This window comes from Sorghum bicolor, chromosome 7 (assembly GCF_000003195.3).
Source record: "Sorghum bicolor cultivar BTx623 chromosome 7, Sorghum_bicolor_NCBIv3, whole genome shotgun sequence".
Lineage (NCBI taxonomy): Eukaryota > Viridiplantae > Streptophyta > Magnoliopsida > Poales > Poaceae > Sorghum > Sorghum bicolor.
In genome coordinates, this window is record NC_012876.2 from 56032892 (window position 1) to 56042145 (window position 9254).

General features: G+C 44.0%; 1 long non-coding RNA gene across 3 annotated transcripts; it reads right to left on the reverse strand.

The window, feature by feature from the left end:
* Positions 3208-6173, reverse strand: LOC110437128. Of its 3 annotated transcripts, none has more exons than XR_002455249.1 (4): positions 4630-6173; positions 4178-4484; positions 3994-4087; positions 3208-3612 (listed from the first exon to the last, which is right to left on the reverse strand). It is a non-coding gene; the product is annotated as an uncharacterized LOC110437128 (long non-coding RNA). The 3 variants fall into 3 exon arrangements; XR_002455248.1 differs by having other exon boundaries at positions 4178-4475; positions 4630-6172; XR_002455247.1 differs by having other exon boundaries at positions 4178-6163.

Below are 9254 nucleotides of genomic sequence, written 5' to 3' on the forward strand. Positions count from 1 at the left end.
CACTGCTAGAAACCAACCTCGATCCAAAACCAGCATAAGCGGCCAAGTTAGGCACACAACAATAAAGATGGAGTATCTTACACTTCACTGTTGGGATCTAGATATGAGGAACAGAGGGACTGATCTCAAAGAGGCTTTTGTGCCATCGCAGGAGGGCTCACCATGGTGGATGACGTCTTTCACATGGACAGGACTGCCATGGCTGGCTTCTCGTGCTCTCCTCATCGGGCTTCGAATCAGACCACTGAACCCTTCACCGCCAACCCAGTGAGAGCTCGGCGAGGGTCTTTTCTCTTTTTTTCCTAAACTTGGGAATCTCAATGCTTTGCAAGAAGCACGCAGTGGAGGAGAGAAAGATCTGTAGGTAGCTAGGGAAGAGAGTGGACTCATAGAGCAAGAAAGCAACTGAGAGAAAGAGAGGGATCTCACCACCAACACCATTGTAAGATGTACCCGATGGCCACAAAAAGGAAGGCCCATGACAGATGTGGTCGCCATTGATGCAACATAGAGGAGGTGGAAGAGGCAGAGGATGCCTTCGAAGCAACGACGACGCTCATGCCAACATGGAGGCGGTGCGTGGAGAAGGGTAGGGAGGGGTCGACCTGAAGTCGAAGGGTTTTTTTGTAAAATAGGCAACAACACGTGTCAACATGTGAGGAAGCCACCGATGCTTCAAATGCAGTGCTTCCAAAGTGGAGTGGGTTTTAAACAACCCCGATGCCGTAGCCTGGGACTACCTTCCTAGATTGGTGGCTATCTTGCCGTCTACAACTGGGAATGGCGTGTCACAAAGGATTCGACTCTCTCACTATCCTTAGATCGTGGTGCCTGTGGAAGGAGCGTAATCGGAGGGTGTTTGATGGCGTCAGTCAGTCGGCTGTCTCGATTGCGGACTCCGTAGTGGATGAGGCGGTCCGATGGTCTCAAGCTAGGTATGACCACCTAGCTACACTCTAGGCATCCATTTACACCTCCTGATTTTCGACAGCCCTATCATCACAAATTTTGTTGTCATGTAATATCATCGTAGCCTCGCTTCTTGTTGCCTGGTTAACTCTGTTTGACCGTAGTGTGCCACTCATGTCCTAGGCTAACTGGAGTTTAGCTTTGTAACAACTCTTATTTCTAAACGATATACATGCCAAAGCATGGTCGCGAAAAAAAGATTTCCCCTGAACATAGTGATGAGGAGCACTGAAACATATAGTGCCCGGCCAATTGGCCCACTTCATTTGGTGAGACGAACTTGGACACAGATTTATGATATCATGGGATTCGTTAGGAAATCAAAGTCATCTTCCAAGAAAAAGATACATAATTAAATCCAAGGACTAGGTAAAGTTAAGTCTAAAAGAGTTTTACGATGAAAGATATTTATTGGAATTGCATAGGTCTATCGAACTTGGCTAACTTTTTCTCTATCTCCAATGCAATAAAGAGTATACTTTTGAATTTTGTATAGCTAAATACTAAAAAGAAAGGCATTTAGAAAACAAATTAGGCCCACCTATACCTAGGGGAGTGCTGGTTTGCTTTGGCATTTTGTTTCCCCATGCACGATATGAGGTGGAGTACCTTTTGGAAATTAATGTTGTCATTTTAAATCTCTCCTTGGAAGGGGGTGGAGAGTGAGGTATCAAAGCGACCAACAAGGACGTCCAAGTTAAATCAGAGGTTTAGTCCAACTTGAATTCAAGTTTGCCTCGGCCCTCAGAAGCAGCCTCAGAACACTCATCTAATCTATTTTCGATGACACACATATGCATGGAAAGATAATTTCATAAGTTTTCTCCAATGACATTAGTTTGACATCAAAACTCCATCATAATCAACGGGATCGAAACAAGTCAGCGTCCAGAATCTATCAGGTGATGTGTCACCGTTTTTGTCTGTTGGGCCATGTATAATCTTTGAGCACATTAGAGAGCGTGTCTATGGGGGTGTGCACTCCCCAAAGACATTGTTATGAGTCATCTCCATCCAAAGTCAGGGTTTGGGTTTTACTTTAGATCAATCGGTCTTCGAACAATCGCCAACATCGGCTATGAAACCCCAACTTGCATGGAGTGCTTGATAATACATACTCCCTCTGTATAGGAATTAGAAGTCGTTTAGGGCAGCAATACGGCCTCCAAAACACAACTTTGACCTCTTATTTTTATAAAAATATTTAGGAAAAATGATATATGTATACTTTTATTAAAATATTTTTAAGGCAAATATATTCATATAATTTTCATATTTGCAAACTCAATAATTTAAAAGTTATTGATGATTTATAATTCTCAATGTTTGACCCAAACCTTGTTCAAAATGACTTCTAAATACTATACGGAGGGAGTATATAATTATCACTTCAATTGAGTTGTATACTTTTGAGTTATTGTTTATGTTCTTTGTTTTGCTGGTAGGGATTTGCCGGTATGGTCAACCGGATTGTGACACCATTGATAACTAGAGTAGACATGGTGCTAAGGTTGTAGGGTTCATATCTTTTGGTCTGATGCCAGGTATGTCACTCTCCAACCAAAGCAATAATCAGCCTTACTTTGATGCCTCTCCGGTGAGCGGCACCGGACATGATCTCTTAAGTTATACACTAGAGAACTCCAAGCGGGTTACCAGAAAACTCCGACGCCTCTCTGATGAGGGGCACTAGACAACCTCTCAGGCCATGCACTAGAGAACTCTAGGGGGTTACGAAAAACTCTAGTGCACTGTTTAAAATCTCCGGTTCATTGAACAGTTCTAGCGCATGTTCTAGTGCTATGTTATAATGTACCACCAGATAAATTCCATGGCAAACCCTAGCCATTGTTAACAACCTACACCACACCACTTTTTCTGGTGCTCACCGGCCCCAAGAGAGCACTAGACCTTTCCGATGGTGCTGATTTTTAGCAGCAACTCTATTTTTCACGTGTCACAATTAAATTCGCTAACTCTAGTATGTTCAAACACGAACATCTTTACCTTAGGCATAGGGTTAGCTTTTCAACAACATTTTTCACTTGCATCTCATTGGGTCACTAGGTCCAATGCATTTGCAAACTTAATTCACACCTAGTGGCATTTAGATAACTACTAGGTATTTTGTCCGTGCGTTGCTACGGGATAACTTAACTTTGATACTTAAAACACACGGATCGCATGATAAGATAATAATACCGTGAAATTAAATACCGATGTTAAAGTGACGTTTAATTTAAAAAGCAAAGTTTGTGAAATTAACATAGTCACAAAGAGCGCAGCGTCACAAGCTTACAAAATTAACACAAATGACTGGAAATCGAGCAACTACATGAGCATTAAAATAGTTACGCTGAAGATGACACGTTGCTAATTCAGTTTATGATTGGATTTTGCAAACTGTTGTTCACCTTCTTGAGCCTACAACTGATGCACCATATAGAAGACAAAAATGAAAGCCCCTGCACTGAGTTATTTCATCTAGAGTCCCTATCCCCTTTAATCCATTGCCACCATCACTACTGCTATTATCCTCATGATCAAGAAAATGCACCCCCGCCCCTTGCTCAGTAACTTTCATTATTGTTGCAATCTCTTGTATCAGCACAAGAGGCACAAAAGTCGTAAGCGACGAGTGATCTGCATTATCACGGTTAGAAGTGATTACCATAAGTGTAGCCACAAGCATACTCCTCCCTTTAGAATGATCTGAACCATTAAATGAAGATTTCTATTTCAAAATTAAAAATATATTAGATACGGGCTGCTAATATTGTGTCCATGAAAGTGGAAAATCTAGAACATTAAGAAATCTAGGTCTGGATTACTTCTTGTGCCTAAAGAGAAATATATAAGATTAAGAAATGACTATAAGCAACAAAAATGTTCATATCATATAGTTTGACCTTGTAGAAAAAAAAGAATAAAAATCTGTTGATGCCCAAGAGAAAAACCTATAATTCAAGCTCAAGAAGAATGGAAACATACAACATGACACTATGAGAGAAATACCATCTCTACCTTTGCTATTGAGCCTCTTTCACAGAAAGTATGGTCACTTGTGCTGTGAAAAATATCATAAACTCCAAATAACTCTTTCCCAATAGCACATATTCTGTGAAGCAAGAAGCCAAGAAGACAAAGTCAAAGCAATTATGTGTGTAAACAGTAAAAAAATGCTTACAGCTACAGGCTACAGCATTACCTGCTAGGCTATCGGCCTGCTGCAGTACTCCCTTCTACCTGCCTCTACCTAGCACTTGCTGCTGGCTCTAGTCGGCCAGGGGTTGGCCAACTGGGGGATGCTGCCCACTACAGCGTGGTCTGATGTGGCGGATTGCCCATGGCCCCATGGAGCTAACTCCATGCGTGCGACTATTTGGTATATATATATATATATATATATATATATATATATATACATATCTATGTATATCTCTAATAGCGACGCCTCAACTCTGCCGCTGTTAGAGACCAGAGTACCGGCTGCTTGCGACGCTCCCCTGCTTAAACTGGGTATATTTAGTTTAGTTGCTTAGAACTACGGTTTAAAAAAAATAACTATGTTTTTTTATCATAAACATGTGTGGAACTTGATAAAATTTGCATCAGCAGTATTCTGCTTATAATCTAGATAGTCAGGCAAAAAAAACTGACCTATATCCTGGGTGCAGGGCTGTGGCCACATCCCCTATGACGTGATTTTCCAAAAATAGACTAATTGTGTTGCTAACAATAACCTGGTAGCACACATGCGTCACAGGATCACGAGTTAAGTAAGAACCTCCAAAATTAAAAAGCAATCTAGGACAAACTTCTGAGTAATACCTTCAGTTTTTACTGAAGAAAGTAGAAAAAAAGATATATGTGGTTTTGTCATTTAGGATGGAGAAGAAAAAACAAATTACATAGTCCAGTTACTTGGTTATCTTAGTCAATTGCAATAAAATCACCCCATCATCTGTCGAGGACTAAAAGACTCCATAAACAATCTTTTCTATCTGAACCTGAATGATTCAAATATGAATACACTACACACAACATCTTCCGTTGCCGTCAGAAGGTATGGTGCTGAGTGTCTTCTTGGAAGTCCTTTTGTATCCTTAGGATTATCTTGTGGCCATGATTGATCACACATTATCTCACAGTGATAGCAGACTTAGCTACTAAGCACTGTAACGGTAAGTGCCTAATCTCTAGAGATCTTTTACCCAAAATGACTAAATCACCCAAACAGAAAAACTTTAAAACCAAACCTTTCGTAGAGGCAAAACGTCGAACAGATGCAGTACGAACTTTCTCCCGCAGATTATCCACCTTGATGCCTCGTCGACCGTCCGCCAGAATCAGTGTCACCCTGCCAAGAAGAAGATTCGTACTTTCTTTCTCCAGGCACACTACAACACGGGGAGCTGTACGCTAGGGCTTGTTGGTCTGGAGTGACCCCAACGTTCAGGGTCCCAGAGCACAGAGCTATTGAAGGTGAAGCCGAGGATGTCCACCTTGTTGGGCCTTGCCGTGGAGGCGGAGGCCGGCGCGGTAACATTGCTGCTGAAGTCCGGCGGCCACACCAACAAAGAACAACGGCTACAGGCCACCGTAGCTGCTCCGCCTCTGGCTACGTGCGTCGACGAGCGGCTCGTGGTCCCTACTGGGCACGCCGCAAACGTATGAACCCCTTCTACCAGGTGCCCAAGGGCGACACGCCCGTGCAGGGCACCCTCCTCGCGAGGGGCCCTGTCCCAACGGACCCATCATGGGGCTTTGCCGGCGAGGTCTAAGCTAAATACCTTATTGCTTGCTTTTGATTTAGATAGAGCAAATCTAGCTGAATACCTTATGCGTCGTCTTCCGAGCGGCATCGATCTGAGGAAGTGGATGGCGTCGTGAGGTGATGGCGGCGTGGATGCGAGAAATCCGCGAGGGCGAGGATTGGGGACAGGAGCTACGACATCGATCCGAGGAAGTTGATGGCGCCGTGAGGTGATGGCGGTGTGGATTCGAGAAATCCGCGAGGGCGAGGATTGGGGACAGGAGCTGCTCCGAGCAGCATCGATTCGAGGAAGTTCGCAAGGTGATGGTGGCGTGGATCCCAGAAATCTACGAGGGCGAGGATGGGGGACAGGAGCTGCTCGCACGTAGGCCCCACATGCCGGCGCGGTAGAAAGATCGCACGGACCGAAGCAGACGGACGGAACGAAAAGAAAGTCGCACGATGAAATAGTCTTACTTTTATTCTTTTTAGTTGTATAGGAGATTGTGCATCAGAGCCTCCCTCTTAATAATATGACTATCTATCCTAAATTCGACCACACACTCTCTATTACGTCTTGACCGATGAAATAAAAACCCTTAGCATATATCTTTGCCTTTGGGCTTGTTTTCATATCTAGCTTCTTCTTCTCTCTAAGAGAGCTTGCTCCATGTGGGCTTGATCACTTCTCAACCATCTCTTAGCCTTGCTCACCATCTTGATAAGGACCCTAGCTCAACCACAACTCAAATGAAAGCATTAATCCACTAGTTGTCACTTAATTAACAAAACCAAACTTAGGGATTTTAGCGGTGTGTGTGTGTGGGAGTGAGGCAAGCGGATGGAAAACCACAGATCTAGAAATGGGTAGGCACTTATTGGCCTAACAGGAGTAGATAATGGAAGGGGGGATTTGGGGTGCCAACAAATTTGGGTGACCTAATAAGTAGTCTTCTAAAGCTATTTTTGGATCCACTAACTGGAAACAGAGTATGGAGCCTATTGGGTTGGACTTCATTGGAATTTTTCCATTCTCATAATTGGGTTTCACTGGTTTGCCATCCTACAAATGACATTGCTAATTGCTATTATGAAATGTGGCTATCACGCTAGAATGCATTTCCTCAAATTTTTATAGGTTTAGTGTAATTTCTGTTGCATATAAATACCCCTTCCCCTTTAACCTAAAATTCCTGTGAAAAATCGTTTCGTCCGCATAAACGAATCGAGGATGATTGGTGAGCACACTTCTTACTCATCATAGCTCTACTTGCCACCATTGTTGTCGTCACCACCACTACATCTACCACCCTTGTCGCCCCAAATTCCATGTTGTCGGCTACTTCCCATCTCCAATGTTGAAAGGATCAAGATGCCCAAGAGGGGGGTGAATTGGACTTTTCTAAAAATTTAAGCAACCTATAAGCTCCAATTCAACCCCTTGTGCCTAGTGTGACTAGAGAGCTACCGGATAAAAGTTTTGCAACCTAGTTCCAATCCTATTCTAGCATGGCAGTTCTAAGAGTGTAAAAACACAAAGTAAATGCTAGAATGTAAGGGAGTAGTGGAAGAAAGTGCTCGGCGATGTTTTGCCGAGGTATCGGAGAGTCGCCACTCTCCACTAGTCCTCGTTGGAGCACCCGCGCAAGGGTATTGCTCCCCCTTGGTCCGCGCAAGGACCAAGTGCTCTCTACGGGCTGATTCTTCGACACTCCGTCGCGGTGAATCGCCCAAAACCGCTCACAAGCTTGACACAAGCCACCCACAAGAACTCCGGGTGGTCTTCGTGCCTCCAATCACCACCGAACCGTCTAGGTGATGGCGATCACCAAGAGTAACAAGCAAAAAACTCTCACTTGACCCAAACAAGGCTCTAGAGAGTGGTGGATGCACACTTGACTCTTGGAATTCACTAGAGAAGGATTCTCTCAAGAAATCACTCAAATCTCAATCCTCTCTAGGCTCTTGCTACTCTCTTGCTCCACAACAAATTTCTCAGATGTTCAAATGGGCGAGAGACCTCTCATGGACAAGGTGGAGGAGTATAAATACTCCCCACGAAGTTCAAAGGTCAGCCAACTGTTTTCCACTAAAAACGGGGTCACCAGACGCTGTTAATGTTGCACCGGACGCTCTGCACCGAGCGTCCGGTGACACACAACGGCTAACTGTACCTGCTTCTGACAGGTCACCGGACGCTAACACTCAGCGTCCGGTGGCACCGTCCGGTGCTCGGTGGAGTTTTACAAACTCCCTGAGTATGGGACCGGATGCTACCCGGTGCGTCCGGTGCTAGCGTCCGGTGCTCAGGGGAAGTTTACAACCTCCCTGGGTGTGGGACCGGACGCTGCCCGGTGAGTCCGGTGCCAGCGTCCGGTGCCTAACCCTAGGCACCGAAAACTCCCAACGGCTAAGGACCTCACCGGACGCACTCATAGAGCGTCCGGTGCCCCCTTGGGCACCCTAACTTCGTCGAAACGCGATCGCTCCAAAACAAAGTTGGTTCCTCTCGATCTAAGGACTATCTCTGAGCTGCGTAGTGCTAGGTTTACCAAGTGTGCACCACACCTAAACCTAAAGCCTTGCCTAAGACAAGCTACTAGATCAAAGCCCCTCTTAATAGTACGGTCAAAGGAAAAACAAAGTCCTAAACTACTCTAAGTGCCCTTCTTCACCATATGGCACTCAGACCTAGTCTAGTCTTGACGATGTCCATCCATCCTTTGAAAACCGAAACAATTTTCACTATTAAGTAGGCATGTATGTCCATGTCCATCGAGTACCTATTACCATGACCTCACAAATGACTTTGCCTCTGCAAAACACATGTTAGTCATAGTAATCAACATTGTCATTAATCACCGAAATCACTAGAGGCCTAGATGCTCTTTCAAATGTAAGCCCTAAATCCCACCCTAGCAGTAGCAATGCATGTTGCCGAGGAAGACTAAGAAGATAATAGGGGTGACAATGGCGTGTGGGAGGCAGCGGTGGTGAGGGGTGTTGGTGTATGGGAGGCGACGATGATGGTGGTGAGGCGCCTGTGGGAGCAGGTTGTGCGCTCTAACCACGATGGGGAAGAAAGAGGAGCCTCTGAGTGTTTTTTCAGCTAAAGGGACATGTGCATTTGAGGAATAGAAAGAGTGTTTTCATGGGTAGCAACATTAAATAGATAAATAAAATTACGAAAATACAATCTAGCATGATGGCCTTGTTTTGCAATGATAATATAGTGAGTCCCTTTAATTTTGGAGGATGGTAAACTAGCAAAATCTAGTTGTGTGACTGGTAGAATTTCAATAAACTCATTGATAGTCCCGCTCGAGATGCTCTTAGCTGCTAAAAATTAGCTAAGATCAATTTGAGTTAGAAGTTTCATGTCGTTGTTTTCAAGACTGTTATATTATATAGAATTAAATAAAACATGGATGAAATACCCACTCTTAATAAAAAACTTTAATCGTACGGTCTTATAGACATTTAATTTTATGGCTAGAGTTAGTAATCATGTTAAGAGAGTTTCATCTTA